The following is a 19,505-nucleotide window of genomic DNA, read 5'->3' on the forward strand; positions in this document are numbered from 1 at the left end:
CCAGTTGAGAGGTGGCGCACAATGCTGAGCAAGGGCCCACTTAAATACCTCTCGTCTAGAATAAACGTAGTCTATCCCCCTCGTACAGTAGGGTACAGCGGGGCAAGATCTGCTTAGGCACCGATTTTGACCAAGAAGTGCAATTGATACACTTAGATTATCTTTTATACCTACGGGTACGAGTCAAGGGTTGTAGCTTTCATAAATGGTTTGGCATCCCACGAGGGGACCGACCACGTACTAGTACTACGTTGGCAATCAGGACATGTGACTGTGTGGCTCACAATAGGTCAAAGGCTCAGGTCGCTCCAGCCTGGGTGCATCAATATACCTCTCAGAATCACCTGATCATACGGTATTGATGCCCCCAGTTTGATATACCCTAAGGTACGTGACTGGAGTTGTGGTTTTCATGAATGACGTCGCATCTCCGAAGAGACCGGGCCACGCACTAGTGCCACGTTGGCTATATGGGACGTGTAAGTGGGTAAAACAGTAAACGTGCTTGTGGTGTGTGCAAAACAGGGTGGGGTGTGCCCGTGGCTTTTTAAACAAATGGGCCCATGGGCCTGATCATTCTATCACAATATGGATCACATCAAAACAAACACCATTCCAATCACATAATTAAAAATAAGCACATCAAACCTATCAAGATCATGGCACCGTTAGATAGGCAATTGATCCGATCTAACATAGAATAATCAATTAAATCCAAGCACAATTCTTTTCATGGTCTAATAAAAAAAATCATTTTGGGTGACCTTAAACAAGTCAAGATTTTAATGAACATTGAATCAATGATAGAACGGTCATTATTGAGATAAGGGGTGATGAACATTTTTTTTTTTTTTTTTTTTGAAAAACATGCATGGCAAATCTTTTGAGAACATAGGCTAGCGTGACTAACTCATAAGGTTTCAAATTTTACTAAGGGTCATTAGGCCACGTGGTTCATCATGTCGGCAACCCAATGTCACAACCTTAAAAGATTTGATGATGAAAAAGTCTTGATCCGAAAATAAAATTCACATCATTTAACTTTGATCCAATGTTTTGAGAATGAGGACTATTAAATCATATTTGAAATCAAATTCAAAATTAAAATTTTTTTTTATAAAAAGATTCTAACAATTTCATCCGCCACAAGTGTGTAGTATTGGATCACCTTTTGGGTGCCACGTGTGAGGTCAATGACCCTTGGTAAGAAAAGAATTTTACTAAGTTAGTAAGACTAGCCTATTTTATGGACGTCAAAAATTGGTGTGGCCAAGAGTATGAAGTGGAGATCCGTGCTATAGTTCAAAACATGATTTGACGGGTCGGGATCATAAAGCAAGAAATTGAGACTTTTACCAATGATCAAGACTCAAAAGGGTTTTTTTTTTTTTTTAATAAAATTTTTATATTTAAAAAAAAAACAGATTTTTTGTTCAAAAATCTAGAAGGCCATCGCATCCGATTTTTCTTTTTTGACAATCCAAGTGGACCCAATGACATTGAGCAAGATGTAATATCTTGCTAACTTAGTCATGGTAGCGTGACCCAAGAAGTGGGTTCCAAAAATTGCTTGCTGTGTAACAAATTTCAAAAGAATTTGGTCTTACACATTACTAACAGCAAGCACACACTCTTTGCTGTTTTTTTATTTTGCTGTCAAAGGAAAGACACACACCCATTTTCTCCTTTTTAATTTTTTTAATTTTTTTACTTTTAAACCATTCTTTCTTTCATTCTAGTCAGCACACACGCATGCAAAACATTGCTGCCCATAGGCAGCCGAAATCTCTTTTTATTTATTTACTGAATTTCCTCTCAATTGACTCGTTAGGCACAATTCAAACCTGCAACTCAACAACTCATCTTGACTACGGCTAACTCAGACCTGGATCGAGATCTCTCTCTTCTTGAACGAGTCATGAAAGATTTTTCTGCATTCCCATTCTTAAAAGGAGGTCGAACACACAAATAATAATCGATCTTTAAACCTTCAACAACAACTCTTGTTTGAAGCATATCTCCATTCCATTAGTCTGTTTTAGAACTCTCTTTTAAGCTCTCGATCGCTAAAACGGGAACTCTTTTAGCCTCAGAAATCATCTCTGTTTGATTTTTAATTTGAAGAATTGAAGCATCGAAACTAATTTGAAACTCGGAGATTAAAAAAAACCTACTTAAAACTATGAAATTCGGGGAGAAATCCATGAATTTCAGCGAATAACTAGTTTTTTTTTTTTAAATGGGTTTCAAAACCAAACAGAAATCGTTGGTTGCAGAATTTCATGCCTCGATCGAATGAACCCGAAGAGAAACATAGGAAATAAAACGAAGACTAAGTCTGAAAAGATCGCCATAAAAAACGAGACGAGATTTAAGCTCTCTCTAAGGTACGAACAGAAACTGATTTGAAACATTTTTAAGTTGATCTCGCATTCAAAACTTTACTCGACCGGACCTGGTAAACCTCAAAATTTCCTTCAATGGTTATTCAATTTTGTTTAAAAAACGTTCAAACCAGAATCGGTTTCAAGAAGAGAGAATGGTTCTTACCTTTAGATCACGAAAAAGCAACGGTTTATGAAGTTCCAAATCGATTTGAACTGACTTTCAACCGATCGAAACAGAGAGATCGATTGGTTTCTCTTGGATTTAAACGGTGAAACCAGATGCGTCCTTATGAAGAGACGGTGGGGAGAAAAATAAAATAGAATTTACGCATGGCACACCATCTCATTAGTATGCTGTTAAGGGGGTGTAAAAATAAAAAATGAACTTTACTTGCGGCACTCCAACTAAACCAGCACATTGTTGTTGTACAAAACTCAACAGAAACCATTTTTTATTTTATTTTTTCGTTTCATTTGCTGTCCATAGGCAGCATGTCTTGTCTATAAAAAAAAAAAACTAAAACTAAACACCTAAAATAAAAACAAAAACAAATATAAAAAACTCTTTTTTTTTTTTTCGATTTTTTTTTTTTAAACATTATTAAGTAACGTAACAAACATGTTCCCTAAAAAAATTTTATCATCCGAAAAATGGATCGACCTACCTAAAAAAGAAAACCCCTTTGTTTCATTATTCCATACTCAATCATCATTATTCCGCCCCCAATAAATTATCTTTTGAAATTTAGTATTATTCAAGGTCACCCTAAGTGACCCTCGATCGAACCATATGAAAAAATGCGCCACGTTAACATATTCGAAAATTGGACAAAAATTAATGATTGGGTCAATAAATAAAGGAACAAAAAAAATGGTAACCAGACAATAATAAGAAATCGACTAAGAATTAAATAGAAAAAAAAAACTAGGTCAATGGCAATATTCCCATACTTGGGGTTTTTCAAGTTTGATCCTCAATGTCCCCAGCGGAGTCGCCACTGAAAGCGCGCTCGATCCGCGGGGTGCGCGAATCCGCTTTTGACCCTTGAGGTTTGGGAGTCGCCACCTAGTTATTGTGGTCTAGGAACCAAACTGACTCTAAAATGGATAAAAAGGAACTAATCTACTATAGAAATCTGAATCCGGAGATCATGTTACGGGGTTGGAAGGTGTTAGGCACCAACCCGCCCGGCCAATGCCGGTCTCTACTTATTCCCAATATAACTACATCGCTAATGATAAAACCTAGATTAAAAAAATAATAAAAAAAAACCTTACCTTCGATCTGCAAAAGTACTATTCCCTCAGATCTGAAAAACAGTTCCTTGTACCGTACTCCTTGCTTCGTTTTGTTCCCGGATCTGATTTCTGATCTCCGAGGCAAGGTGTCTCCTTCTTGGATCTGGATGCTTTGAATTTGTGGTGGATTTTTGGGGTGTTTTTGAAAGGTTTCTAGGTATTTTTTAGGCTAAAATCGGAGTAGGGGTGTTAGGGAAGGAGTTGGGGCTCCAAAATTAGGGTTTTGGGGAGGTTGTGGAGGCTTCTTCACCTACTTTTTCTAGGGTTTCTTCTTTGATACGAAAATAGGGTGTGAGCACCTCTATTTATAGAATTTTAGGGGTTGATTTGGATAGAGTTAGTGTTTAATTAGAAATCTTTTAATTAGAGTTGTGTTTTAGTTTGACTTGTTTTAGGTAGAATTGTGTTTTAATTAGAATTGTTTTAGGTAGAATTGTGTTTTAATTCAAATTGTTTTAGGTAGAATTATTTTTAAGTTAGAACTCTATTAGATAGAGTTATTATTTAATTAGAATTCTATTATGACTTTTGGTCTTATTTGATTGACTTTTATTGTTTTGACTTCAGTCTTAATTGATTGACTTTAATATCTTGACTTTAGTCTTGCGTAATTGACTTTAATTTTGACTTCAGTCTCACTTATTGACTTTAATACCTTGACCTTAGTCTTGCTTGATTTACTTTGATTTTTGAGAACCCCTCCTCTAAAATATTTTTAATTCTTTGGACCCCCAAATGGAGGGGTCCTTAAAGAAATATCTCACGAACCCTCAACAATTTTGTCTGAGAGTCCGATTAATCAATTTTTTAGGTTCAAAATTTTAAATTAATTTCATTAATGTTTAAATTTAATAATTTAATGTTTTATTTATTAATTTCAGAATTTTTTATCATGAAAATTGTGAAATTACCGTTTTGCCCCCGGAGAGGACTTTTCACATTTTAAGTCGGTTTTTAATGTTCTAGGATGTTTTAGAATCGGTTTTTCGTAAGGAATTCAATGGAAATATTACTTTTTGTTATTTATAAAATTTTTTGTGTGAAATGATTGTGAACTTTATGAGGGGCATTTTCGTAATTTTGTCAAATTCTGTTAAAATTGGTGAAATGATTTATTTGGTTCCGATTTGTCATTTTATGTGTTCGAATGGGTTTTCCTAAGCGTAACGTAGGCTCTAGGGTTGTTTTGAGGTTAGGGGTATTTTGGTAATTTGATAATTTTTAGTAATTTTTATCGTGAAGCTTCTTTTTGATCTGCAAGATGATGATTTCTATGTTTCTGGGGTCGTACTTTCCTAGCGTAGCGTGGTTTCTAAGGTTTTGTCAATTCGAGATACCTCATCTGGATTTCTGAAACAAATCTGGTAACAAAGTAAAGCAATGGAATACACATCCATCATTGGGAATCCTTGCGATCGGGTTGACGAGTTGATTAATCAGGCGGATGCAAAAATGGGGTGTCTACAGGATCCCTCAAAATAGTCTTTACCCGAGGACGAGGGCTCGTTATGATCCTCGGGCAGGCTGATGTTGCCTAACAGTATTTTTTTGGAGGCTATGGTAGCCTCAAAGGTTAGAGGGAATTCTTCCAAATTGTTCAGAATTTCCTTTTCTCTGAGGGGGCGGATGAGATGTGAAAGTGATGTGTTGGGTGATTTGGTTGGTGGTTCAGAGATAACCATTATCTCCGATTGATTTTTGTCAGATGGGGGCATAGTCCCTCCCAAACTCGGTGGGATGACGACTGATGCCCAGTCAATGCCCGTTGGAAAGGGTGATTTGTTCCCTTGGCTAGTAGTGATTTCCACTTTGGTTGATTCTAAGGCGGTTTCTGATAGACTTTCATTGGAATCCCCATTGAATAAAACATCAATGCCCTCTACGAAGGATGACTGGGACTCAACAACTGAGTCTTCATAAATGTGCACGGGTTTGAAATTTACCCTTTTTGGCCTTTTTGCTGGTAGTGGTTCCGATAGGCTGTCGGGTCTAGTATGAGATTTCGGGAAGCTAATGCTGATATGCGAAACTCTGCCCAGGTTCCAAACATTTGGTTCATGGTTTTGCCTTCTCGCTAGTCGAAGATCTTTTTTCTTTTCATTCATTTCTGCAATATCCCTTTTTGTGGGCCTGAACCCGAGACCAAAATAAGGAGTATGTTTTTTGGCTTCAACCGGTGTAGCTCTCCCTCTTCCTCCTGGTCCCAACCCTTACTTGGGTCGATAACCTGCCATTTTCATAACCCGACCAACCATCAGATTTGTTCTTGATAATTTTCCTTTTACCTTCTCCTGCCCCTTTTCAATATGATTGACAGCAGCGAATTGATAAGAGTGATAGAGTAGTTTGTCCTTCGTCATCTCAATGTCGATAAATGGCACATCCGGAGCTCTTCCAACCGGGATAAGATTTTCTGCCAGCACTGATATCATTCTCTGCCCCATGATGAACTTGACTCTTTTGTGTAGAGAGGACGGTACTGCCCCGGCAATATGGATCCATGGCCTGCCCAGCAGTAAGTTGAAGGTCGTCGGTATTTCCATGACTTCAAACGTTACTTCGAATGTACATGGGCCTATTGTGACAGGTAGATCCACTTCTCCTAGAGAATCCCTTCTCAAACTATCAAAACCTCGGACAACCTTATTGTTGGGCTTGACATGTGACCAATCAGCGTTAAGCTTTCGAAAGGTTTCAAGAGGACAAACGTTAAGCGCTGAGCCGTTATCGATCAGTACTCTGGCAACCATAATATTTAGTGGCTCGACGTGTCCCGTTCCTTCAGGCACAAATTCACTTTCAGTGAAAATAATAGGATTGGGGGCTATGATTTGGCCAACCGTCTATTCCAACTGTGCCGGCGATGTAGTTGCAGGTACATGCGATTTTCCCAAGACTCTCAGTAATGCCTCTTGGTGTTCCTCTGACTTTTGCATCAGACCCAGAATACTGACTTGACCTGGCTGTTTGTTTAGCTGGTCCACAATATTATGCTCACTCTTGCGAATAAGCTTAATGAAGTCTGCAGCTTCCTTGTCCGTTACTTTAGCCTCAGCCTCTTTATCTGTTGTTTTCATCTCATCTTTTTTCTTGTCATTTTCACTCATTTTGCCCTTTCCTTTTACCTTTCTCATCTCTTCATCTGTCATCCCTTTTGTCGTTTCTTCAGTCTCTTCCTTGAACGCTTACCCCCTTTGCTGATATTTTTTTGCATCTCCCTGCCCTTGTCATATACCCAATGTCGGCCACCATTGCTTTCTTCATGGTTTCAACCCCGGAGGTTGTGGTGATGGTTGTCTTGTAACTCTAGGGAACTGCCTAGATAGAGTTATAGGGGAATGGTTTGGGTGAGTGTATGGTCATGGGAAGCGGCTCGGGTTTTACATTGAGAATGAGAGGTGGTGGTGATGATTTGGATGAAATGGTAGCAGGAGTAGTTGATGGAGTGTATGGGATGATGAGTGGTGGACGTGAAGATGCAGTGTATGGTATGTGGAGAGGGGGTTGGGTTGATCCTTGAGTATTTGGCAGTATGTAAGGGATAACAAGAGGAGGTCGGGTCGAGTTTTGGTGGTTTGGTGATCCATAAGGTATAACTAAAGGCGATCGGATAGTAGCATTTTGATGAGTGGGATGGATGGTGAGGTCGGCCAACCTGAGTGGTAGTAGTGAATCTTGGGGTGAGCTTGTTGTATGATGGTTGATTGTGCTGATTGTTGGTGCTTCTGATTCTTGAGTTAGGTGGACCCTGATTTTGGACCCGATAGACGCTGTCAAGACAGACGGATTGAAATCGAGTTCCTTATGAATGACATTCACCCTGTGTCCACTTCCCCTTTCATTGTGAGTAGGTAGGGGGTTTTGATTGATATTCTGTTGTTGGGGTGGGTTGACAGGTCCGTCTAGGACGAGAGCCCTTTTATCGATCAAGTTCTGTACTTGATGTTTGAGTTGCCAACATTGATCTGTAAAGTGCCCTGGGACACCCATATGAAATTCGCAGAACAAATTGGGGTTATACCCTGGTCCTTTGGCAGCTTCAGGATTTGGTGGACGTTTTACAAGATACTCACCCCTGATCAAGATTGGCAGTAACTTAGATAGTGTTATGGGTAACCTGGTAAACACTCTATTTACTCTGTTGGGTCGTGCTTGCTGGTTCTGCCCATATAGTGGTGCCTGCTATGCTTGTGGAGGAACTGTCCAGAAGGGATTCTGTGGTGCTAGAGCCCAAGAAGCTCGAGGTACCAGCGCCCAAGGGGCCTGGGGTGCCTGCGGTCTCTGAACTGGTGCCTGAATGAAAAGAGGTTGGCTGGGTTGTACATTGTTGATTTGAGTTTCCTCTTTCTTTTTGACAAAATGCACTAACTTCTTCTGTGCCGATGTTCCTGTTGCTGCACTTAGCGCTGTGAAGTCAAATATTAAACTAGTTCGTATTCCGTCCTCGACCCGGTCTTCCACTTGAACTAAATTTGAGAAGGTGTCTGTGGTGTGTCCAACCAGATGAGTATAAAAGGCATGCCCTAGTGTTGAGATGAACGTGGTGTTCATCTCTTGTTCAGTCATTGCAGGCCTCACTTGTGAAGTAGACTCCCGCCATCTTTGGGCATACTCTTTTACCGTTTCCCTCTGTTTTCTCACCATCTTAGCCATGTCGTTTTGATCCAATCCCACATCCGTATTGAACCGATAGTTGTGCCAAAACATCTCAACTAGGTCCTGCCAATTCTTGATGAGTGTATGGTCCAATCCGGAGAACCACTTGAGGGCTGGGCTTGTTAAACTTCTCTGGAATAATTGTACCAACAGCCTGTCATCTTCGCCATATTGGCACATAGATCCACAATATAATTTCAAGTGTGACAGCGGACACCCCACCCCACTGTACTTCTCAAACTTCAGACATTTGAACTTGTCCCTCCTAAAGTATTTGTACCATTTATTCGTCTCATTTCTTCTTGGAGAGACTCTATCTGCTGGGCCATTTTGTTATTAGTGGCATTTTTGTCCTCAGGCACCCTGAAGTCATATTCATCATCTGGGATTACCACCGGGGGTGGTTGATTCTGTGGGATGTAAAGTGGAGGGCCTTGATACATTGGCACCGTAGGAGGTGGGGTGGTTTGTTGATCTGGTCGTGTCTGTTCAAGGGGTTCCGGATTTGATCCAGATGCTTGGTGCTGAGCGGCTTGCGCTTGTAAGAAGTTAGTATTACTAAAAACAGCCATCAACATTTGTTCTTGTCTTTTCGTTGTTTCTACTAGTTTCGCTATCATTGCATTAGCTTCGGCAAGTTCACTTGTCGCAGGTTATGGGTCCTCTGAGTTGCTCATAGTTGATGTAGATCGAAGGAAATACGGAGGCTTCTCAGGGTGTTTGTACTTCTTTCGTTTGGCCACCTTTGGGTACAGAAGACCAAGCATTACTATCTTGTTTACAAAAGAAAAATGCCTAACATTTTATTAGGTCGGGTAAAGTTGTTTATTTTAAAGTAAACGAGTTTTAAAGAAAGAGTTCTTTAGTTCAGAGCCGACATTAACGCGAAGTTGGCATCAACACGGGACTGGCAAAATATTTAGAAAAAGAATTACATCAGCCGGAGCTGGCATTGACACGGAGCCGGTGAAAATTAAAAATATTTCATCAGCACGGAGCTGGCATCGACACGGAGACGGTAAAATTAAAAAGATTTCATCAGCACGGAGTTGGCATCGACATTGAGTCGATAAAATTTAAAAACGATTACATCAGCACGGAGCTGGCATCGACACGGAGCCAGTAAAATTAAAAATGATTACATCAGTACGGAGCTGGCATCGACACGGAGTTGGTAAAATTGAAAAAAAAATGATTTCATCAGTACGGAGCTGGCATCGACACGGAGTCGGTAAAATTTAAAAAAAAAAAAAAAACGATTTCATCAGCACGGGGCTGGCATCGACACGGAGTCGGTAAAATTTAAAAATGATTACATAAAAAGGATTTTGAAAAAGAATTACATCAGTCGGAGTTGGCATCGACACGGAGTCGATAAACTTAAAAAGATTTCATCAGCACGGAGCTGGCATGACACGGAGTCGGTAAAATTAAAAAGATTTCATCAGCACGGAGCTGGCATCGACATTGAGTACGTAAAATTTAAAAACGGTTACATCAGCACGGAGTTGGCATCGACACGGAACCGGTAAAATTAAAAGTGATTACATCAGCACGGAGTTGACATCGACACGGAGTCGATAAAATTTAAAAATGATTACATCAGCACGGAGCTGGCATCGACACGGAGTCGATAAAATTAAAAAGATTTCATCAGCACGGAGCTGGCATCGACACGGAGCCAGTAAAAAGGATTTTGAAAAAGAATTATATCAATCGGAGCTGGTATCGACACAAAGTCGGTAAACTTAAAAAGATTTCATCAGCACGGAGCTGGCATCGACACGGAGTCGGTAAAATTAAAAAGATTTCATCAGCATGGAGCTGGCATCGACATTGAGTCGGTAAAATTTAAAAATGGTTACATCAGCACGGAGCTGGCATCGACACGGAACCGGTAAAATTAAAAGTGATTATATCAGCACGGAACTGGCATTGACACGGAGTCAGTAAAAATTAAAAAACGATTTCATCAGCACGGAGCTGGCATCAATACGGAGTCGGTAAGATTTTAAAAATGATTTCATCAGCACGGGGCTGGCATCGACATGGAGTCGGTAAGACATTTTGAAAAAGATCACATTTTAAATTTTATACACCAACCCATTAAACAATTCATTTATGCCATGGTTATCCACAAAGAAACTAGAAGAAATTTTATTGAACTATTGAAAATTGCTTGACAGATAAGATTTTTCTTGAATAACAATTTTCGATAACTCTGTCTTACATTCTTTTACATGGACGTTTGGATTTGTTTTGATCGTTATCAGGATTGCTGGGATAATTAGGCTTGCTTCTTTTGGTTCTAACGACTGACTCTTCTCTGCTGGTCCATCTGGATATCCTAAGATGCGTTTGTTCCAAGCCTTCTCAATGAAATGCTCTAACTTTTCAGTCAATGGTTCGGGAGAAAAGAATTGTTTGTGTTGAGGTAGCGAAAACTCTATAGGTACTCCGTACTGTTTTGGGATCAAGGCAGGTTGGTAAAAAGATGCCTCCTCCAGTCCAATCAAACGGACGTAATAGGATCCTTTATTACCTAAAATAGGGTAGTCCGTCATCCACCAAGGGCATCTCAAACCAATATGACGGGTAAGGCGAGAATCCAACCATTTGCTCCAAGCCTTAACTGAGTTGTGACGCACTAATATGTTTCTCTTGGAAAAGTGCTCTGGCCTATACTCGAGGGTTGAAGGAATGTCCACAAATTTAAGACGATCGCAAAACCACATATAAAGTAGGTGAGGGCTTCCTTTGAAATCCCTTCCCTCACCATTTTTTATGGCATCCAAACTTGAGAAGGTTTCAGTTAGAATAAGAGGTACAAGATTGGCTTTTCTAGAGAGCTGGGAAGCTATGTCTAAGAAAGACTCATGAATAGTTTGGCCCTCACTTTTGGAAGTCAGCATGTATTGGGCTAGGATCCCTAAACATAAACGATAGTCTCTAGTGGCTCTCCAAGCTTCTGGTTTTACATTGATGGGATGACTGCGCCACTCAATAAGTGTACTAAATCCAATCTGCCGTTGTGAACTAAGGCCTTGGCTTCTTCCTTTGAAACGTTTAGGCCTGTGACGAGGTCACCAGAATATCCTATCTTCAATGAAGGCATGACTAGAGGACTAGAAGTAGATATCCCCATGATGTCACAATAGTCTTCATAAGTAGGACACAAGTGCATATGCCCAATGTGGAAGATATGAAGATAAGGGTTTCAACGCTTAGCCATAGCGCGCAAAAGGTTCTAATCTATCTCAAACTCGTGGAAGTACAAGGCGCCTCTCAACATGAATTTTTCAAAGTTAAATTTCTCTACGGTGTGCATCCCCGCGATGGTTGTTTTGACCAATTAGTCGATTGGGTTATTGCCTGCAGCCAGCATTCTGAGTTGACACAAAAGAATAGTTCAGTACATTTCCAAGGTCCATGTAAAATTACTTTTCTTTTGAAAAATTTTGTTCTTATGGAAAACACTTTTTTTTTTGGAAAATATTTTTTTTCTAAATAACACTTCTTTTGGAAAACATACTTTCTGAAAAATATTTTCCTTTTGTAAACCACTTTTCTCCTTTGAAAATTTGATTTCCATTTTGATTTAAATGGCCCGGCCTATCATGATTGTTGGATCAAGATGGACTGGGTCATTATTGAATTTTTACAAGAAATAGATTATTTATTGAGTCGGTGCACCCATCTTAATTTCGGAAAACAAAATTTTTGATCCTTGAGGACAATCATAAACTCTGATCTCATTATTCACATCATTCACATACATCAATCATAAGGTTTCATTCAATGAACAACCTGGGAACACCCACGATAAGTTCGAGTCGTAACCTACAAGGAAGGTTTCTAGACTCTAAGCTTACTACGTGCAATGCATTTTTATCTGGCCACCCTTGCCCAAGCACACTTATATACCTCTCAATCGTACTCAATCAGACGGTACGTGGTGACTTGGTTTGATATACCGTATAGGTGATAATCTAAAACTTCAATTCACTTCTCGAAACCAAAAATAGCCAGTTTGATCCCCAGTTGAGAGGTGGCGCACGATACTGAGCAAGGACCCACTTAAGTACCTCTCGTCTAGAATAGCCGTAGTTTATCCCCCTCGTACAGTAGGGTACAGCGGGGCAGGATCTTGCTTAGGCACTGGCTTTGACCAAGAAGTGCAATTGATATACTTGGATTATCTTTTATATACCTACAGGTACGAGTCAAGAGTTGTAGCTTTCATAAATGATTTTTGCATCCTGCGAGGGGACCGACTACGTACTAGTACTACGTTGGCAATCGGGACATGTGACCGTGCGGCTTGCAATAGGATAAAGGCTCAGGTCGCTCCAATATGGGTGTATCAATATACCTTTCAGAATCACCCGATCAAACGGTATTGATGCCCTAGTTTTATATACCTTACGGTACGTGATTGGAGTTGTGGTTTTCATGAATGACGTCGCATCTCCGAGGAGATCGGGCCACGCACTAGTGCCACGATGGCTATTAGGGACATACAAGCATGCAATGCAGTAACGTAAACGTGCTAGTGGTGTGTGCAAATAGGATAGGGTGTGCCCGGGGTATTTTTCAGATGAGTGGGCCCGTTGGCCAGATCAAATCATTTCTACATGGATACCACATAGCTCAAAGAGTACCAAATCTATTACATCCACATTACAATTATGTAGGCACATTAAAATATACCTATAAAGACCGTGACCTTTTAGATAATCAGTCCACAAGGATAGCACAATCATGGTTACGCATTAACCAATCGATTTTTTTTTAGATTTTTTTTAACGAATGAACTAATAACAAAAGGACTTCTCTTTTTATTTTCATATTTTTTTATGGTCCAATCGATAATCGCTTTGAATTTTCATTTTGATCAATCAAATAATGGCGAGCGGTACGCCTTGAGTTAAAAAAAATGATCCGTTTGATCTTTTGAAGCTTTAAAACTTAAAATAAAAATAAATTCCAAGAGGAAAGTTTCCAAGACTTATGTAAGGAACAAGCTGAGCAAAAAAAAAAAAAATTTTTTTAATTAAAATTTTTTTTTTATTAAAATTTTTTTTTTAATAAATTTTTTGTGTGCTCATTTTGAGGCACATTTCCTCTGGTTTTTGGCTTGGGCCAAATTTTTTTCTCTTTTATGCTTCTTTCTCCTACTCATTTTGTATCGCGACGAGACGTCAAACCGAAATGCTAGCGTAAACGATAGTAAACGAGCTCAAAAATTGATTCAGACTTGACAAAATGTTGCTGACTTTATCACATTTGGAAGAAAATTTTGTTCTACCCCAAATTGATATGCACTAATAGCTAATCGGAGATAGGACGAGAAAGTTACAATCAGTTTAAGTTCGACTGTCCATTTGGTCAAAAAAAAGAAAAACGACTTTTTTTTTATATTTTTATCTTTTTTTATTTTTTTTATACCCATTTTGAGGCACATTGCCTCTGGTTTTTGGCTTGGGCCAAAAAAAGAAATTTTTTTTTCATTTTTTTGATGATATACATGCTTACAAGGCATATAATCGGATAAAATAAAGTAAAAATCGATTTTTTTTTCTTTTTCTTTTTTATATATTTTTTTTCTCAATGGAGTAAATAAATAAAAAGAAACCTACCTAAAAATAAATACAACAAATAATGTTAGTTTGCATTCAATTTTTTTTTTCAAAATGACCGAGTTGACACGAGGGTAGAGCCTTTACTCCCCAGTGGAGTCGTCAAGCTGTAGACACGTGATTTCGTCATTACGACGACCACATCTACGATGGTTTGGAGTCGCCACCATTCATATTATAAGTGGGTGTGAATGGTCACCCGATGTGCATTTTTTTAAAAAGTGACATTTTTGACGTTTAGTGACTCTCGATGGATAGGAACTAATCGAACATTGAGATTCGGGATAAGCGGTTAGGTTGGAGAAAAGGGAAGGTGTTAGGCACCCTTTTCTCCCCATTAAAATAGTGGTAACCTCAACTCAACTTGATCATTTTAATTGAAAATACAAGAATCAAAACAAAGTGCCACGTGTTGATAATGTGTAGCCTAAGTAAGGATTTATTTTTGGCTTGATTATAGGATCATCCCATTGAAGGGGATGATCCTTATAAACCTTTACCTTGAGAAGAGAAGAGGCGATAACAGAAGAGGGAGGAGGAGAGAGTGTAGAAGAAAATGGGGGTTATTTTGTTGCACCCACCTTGTATCTTCGATCTTCTTTTCTTCTTCTTCTTTAATGTCTTCTAAGGTCCTTAGTAGTTTAGGAAAATGTTATTTTTTTGTGTGTAATTGAAGGAGTAGAGAAGAGATGAGAGAGGTGAGTGAAGTATAGTAATTTTTTTGTGAGACTTGGGGGAGAGAATTGGTAATATTTTTTTTTATGTAGTGAGAATTGGGAATAGTGGTTGGTAGGAAGAGTTGGGAGGAGAATTTTTTGTAGTGAAAGTTGAGACTTTTTTGGGAAGAGGATGAGGGTATTTATAGATGTTGAGGAGTTATTTTAGGGGTAAAGTTGGGTGAAATGAAGAAAAATGATAGAATAGTTATAAGTTTGAGAAATAAGTGGGTGTAATTTAGAGGAGATTGGAGGGTATTTATGGAAGGGGGGTTAAATGAGTGAGTTTTGACCCAATTGATTTGGATCCTACCCAACCCATTTGGGTGGAGTGTTTAGTGAGGTGAGTTTAAGATGGTGGTTGTGAGTAAATGGTATTTGGTTTAAGAGAATGGGGGATTTAAAGAGGTGGTTGATGATATTTTGGGAGGGTGAGGGAGATGATGCCATGTGTCAAAGTGGGTGGAAATGAAGGGTTGAGATGGGTTAATGGGAGAGGTTGAGTGTTTGACTTGAGATGATGGGTGTAGGTTTAGGTTGTAGATGTGGGTTTTGTAAGGAATGATGAAGGTAGATTAGGAGAGGTATAGGTCAGGGGTGTGGGTAGATGTGTTTGATTTGAGAGAAAAGGTGATGGGTTGATGTGTGGGTATATAAGGTTTAAAGAAAATTAATGGGGTAGGTAGTTGGATGAGGGAGGTGAGATGGGGTGATGACATGTGTCACCTTTTGATGATAAAAATAATGATTGATTGATGTGGGTAGTGGTTTGTGGGTTATGATTATGAGTTGGGTAATGACTTGGGTATGGATAGTGGTTTGTGGGCTTTTAGAGTATTGGGCTTGGGTTTTAGGAGGGTTGTGGGTTATTTTGGCTTGGATGGGATTTGTTTTGGGTTGGATTTTTGGGGGTAGGTTCATTTTAGGGTTTATGTGATATGGGATCGATTTTAGGTTGGGGGTAGGTGAGAATTTAATTTGGGAAAGGGTTGAGGGCTTGTGGGTTTTGAATGGGCTTAAGGTGTTTGCGGATTCGGAGGTGAAGTGGTGGAAGTAGAGGAGGGGTAGGCATCCCAAGTCTCACATTTTTTAATTCATTAATTTTTTTGAGATTTTTGAATTTATTGAATTCATCAAAATGTCACGTGTTGGCAAATCGGGCTTTTTAGGCCCGTTGGTGAACTTTATCGAAAATTTGGCGTTTTTGGTTTTGGAAGCGGAGTGGTGAATATTGGGAAAGCGTAAGGTAGGCCGAGTCCTTTTGGTGGACCCCCTAGACAATTAGGAGGTCTTAGGGTCCTTGGTTCAATCAAAATGTCACTTTTCAATGACTTGGACCCGTGAGGCCCGTTGGCAATTTTTATTGAAAAATCTGTATTTTTGGGCCCTTTCGAGTATGGGCCCGTTCAAATTGGGGTGTCTACAAATACATTCCACCTTTAGTGCATTTCCTTTTCTCTATTTTTTCAATGATACCTTTTCAACTTCTTTGTCTTTCCTCTTCTGCTCTCGTAATCCTAAAGAGAGTGCCTATCAACACAGGCAAATTTTAGCTATAGTTTAGAACTAACAAATTTATCTAATGAAACAAACTTTTTTTTTTTTTTTTTCCTTTTGCTTAGTTTTAACGCTTAAAGAACCAAACTTGCAAATCCATAAAAGAATCATCTCTTCTTTCTTTTACAAATCAATTTTATTTTAAAGTGGCACATCACAAAGTCGAATTTGAATCCAACCATCCAACAAAAAAATTAGGTGAAACTAGGGGTGCCAATGGGTACCCAATTCATTGGAATTGACATAGAATCGAAATTGAAAATCTCTATTCTGAAATTCTTTTTATTTGAATTTGTTGTAGTTAGATCTCAAGCTACACACAAAAACTCGGTAATCAAAATTAATCCCTTCTAATGACAAATGAATCATTTTCAACTAATCAAACCCCAAGAATGTATTACAAAGCAAATGCAGGTAACAATTAAAAGAGTAGAGAAAAATAATACAATCACAACACAAGAATTATGTGGTTCACCCACAATGGGATTACATCCGTAGGCAAGTCAACAAGTGGAATCCTCTAATTAATGAGAGATTACAAGAATTGAGGTACATACTTACCTCTAACACTCTGGAGAAATCCACCAAATCTCTATACCCAATTCTAATAAGAACCCACAACAAGACATCCCGTCCCCACTCTCGTTGTCACAAATCCGTTTCAACAATATGAAAATCACCCTCATGAATCTTCAACGTAAGTTTTACAAAAGAAGAAATGCACAAATGTAGAGATTCAATATTTTCTCACACTCTCTAACAAAGATAAAATCCCTTTTAAGAACAATAATAATCATTTAGGGAGCTCTTTTTGTTTCTTATAAGCTAATGAAATAAAATACCAAAACTACCTTACATAAGTAGAAAAGCCCATCAATCGGTTGAATGATAGTGATTTTGTATCACCAAACCCAACAGAATTGATTAGAAATGGGAATAGAGAATCACATCGATTGAAAACCAAAATCGACGAGAATCAAGAAAATTTAGTGAGAAATTTTGTGACATTTATGATTCTCTTTTTTCCATTAATTTAAGAATCAGAATCGACCCATTAACACCCTTAGTATGTGACATAATTAATGACCCATGATGTTCTCTGGGCATTAGTTCCAAGCATTTGAGAAGAATGAATGTTCACATCTAATTTCAAAAATGTGTATGCCCTTTGAAAATTGTGAAAACTGAAAATGAATATTTGTGGAAAGCTTCCGAGGGTTGATCCATAAGATCAATTGAATAGTAGAAGACACGTTGATGCAATGGTGGCTCTTATGCATCAATTGGATGTCTGAACTCGAGTTTTTTTTTTTAATGAAAATAGTGGTGAGCTTGGAAGTTAGGTAGTTCCAGCAAAAATTATGGTGAAAATGGTCTTCAAGGACCATTTAAAAAGAAAAAGGTTTACTGAATGAAAACTTAGGGATTATTTAGAAAGAAGTACCTCCACGTAGGCCCTTTAAGTAAATTTCCCCAAAATAAGAGAAAAACTGAGAAATTGATCACATTTTAGAAGGATCAAAGATTACTTGAAAAATATTTATTTTTTTTCCCATTAATTTAAGAGACAAAATAAAATAGAAGATAATATAATTAATCAAATTATAATACCAAATAAAAAGAGGGGAGTTTGTTGGTTGAATAAATTAAAGTTTTTCTTCAAGGTAAGAAAGGAACCAAGGATTTTTGTAAGAGGTTGAAAGAGGGTATTTGACCATGATCTAGGAGGGGCCTGTCATCAATTTGAAACTACAGAGGTAACTCAAAATGTAGAGGACTAGAGGGTATGTTGAAATCAAGAGTTTTATTTTTATCTTTTTAGATAGAGAGGATAAAATTTCTTTCTATTAGTCTCTCATAAAAGACCATGGTCAAGATATATGATCAATTTAAAAAGAACATAGGGTACCTAAAATATTCACCAAAAATATAAAAGGGGTGTATTTGTAAATTATCCAAAAATCAAAAGGTCTCTTTCAATTGATTTGAAAAATCCAAGCTTAGCCTCCTTCTTATAGACTTATAGTCAACAAATGCAAAAAGCATGTAACCTTCTTCTTGTTTACTCTTTTGACTCTTCTTCTCCCTTTCCTTCATCTGCATCTCTTTATCTCCCCTTCTTTCAAAATCACTCTCACATCTCCTCTGTCCCCAACAACTCTCTCTCTCAATGAAGCCATACTTGTTTCCCTCCTCTCTCTTCTTGTTCTTCATCTTCATCCATCTACCCATCTCTCTAAGCGAAGACTACGAACAATTTATCCACTGTGGTCTCCCATTTAATTGTGGAAACATCTCCAACATCACTTACCCTTTCTATGGCAACACCAGACCTAAAGAATGTGGTCATCCAGGGTTCGAACTCTCTTGCTACGATAATATTTCCACCACCATAGTGATTAATTCACATAAATACCTAGTGTTAGGGATCGATCAAACTGCACAAATTCTCAATATCTCTTTGTTTGCTTTCTTCGAACCTTTTTTCGACCCATTTTGTCCTGATCAATATTTTAATACCACCCTCAATACTTCTCTCTTTAATTTCACTCATGATGACCAGAACCTTACTTTGTTCTATGGTTGTAAACCTTTGCATGAAATACCCTCCTTCAAATCGAAGTGCTTGAATGATGATATGGATAGTAATGTATATTTAACCGCTGGGCCGACAAGAAGGGATGATTTATTGGAGCATTGCAGTCATAATGTTTTAGTTCCAGTTCTTGAATGGAATATGGACAACGATTTGAAAAATCAGTCAATACTGGGTGATGTTCTGAAGCAAGGTTTCCAAGTAAATTGGATTATAAATATCACACAGTGTCAAGATTGCGTTGGATCAGAGGGACGATGCGGGTATAATTCCACTACAAGTAGTTTCGTTTGCTTCTGCCATGATGGACCTTGTAATACCACATGTCCAGCATCTCCGAGTAAGTTAATTTCGATTTATTTTATTTTATTTTTTAAATAGAATTTTAATTGAGGTAGTGGTAGTGGATATATGAACACAATTGCAATAACAGAGGACATGAATTTAAGTAGAATTGAATGGACGATCCGAAATTCTGTAATTTTTCATTAAGTTTGATTAAAATATATGCACATATAAAAAGAGTCAATCCCTAAGTTGTAGGGAAGAGAGAGTATCAATTACTGTTGCAAATGAAATAATAACAATGATTCAAGTCGCAGTTCTACCAGCTATGTCTTGTTTATGATTTTTTTCGATTTTGCAGATAATTGTA

At 38.3% G+C, this 19,505-nt stretch overlaps 1 pseudogene across 1 annotated transcript in view; it reads left to right on the forward strand.

Annotated features, from left to right (window-relative positions):
- The first annotated feature begins 18,775 nt into the window (after positions 1–18,775).
- LOC147394324 (LEAF RUST 10 DISEASE-RESISTANCE LOCUS RECEPTOR-LIKE PROTEIN KINASE-like 2.1) overlaps positions 18,776–19,505 on the forward strand; it is a 38,195-nt pseudogene continuing 37,465 nt past the window's right edge. The window contains exon 1 of the transcript XR_015181440.1: positions 18,776–19,190. The product of XR_015181440.1 is annotated as an LEAF RUST 10 DISEASE-RESISTANCE LOCUS RECEPTOR-LIKE PROTEIN KINASE-like 2.1 (transcript). The remainder of the gene's footprint in view (positions 19,191–19,505) is intronic.

The sequence above is a fragment of the Akebia trifoliata genome, chromosome 9, assembly GCF_017979445.1.
Source record: "Akebia trifoliata isolate Shusen 1 chromosome 9, ASM1797944v1, whole genome shotgun sequence".
Taxonomy (NCBI): domain Eukaryota; kingdom Viridiplantae; phylum Streptophyta; class Magnoliopsida; order Ranunculales; family Lardizabalaceae; genus Akebia; species Akebia trifoliata.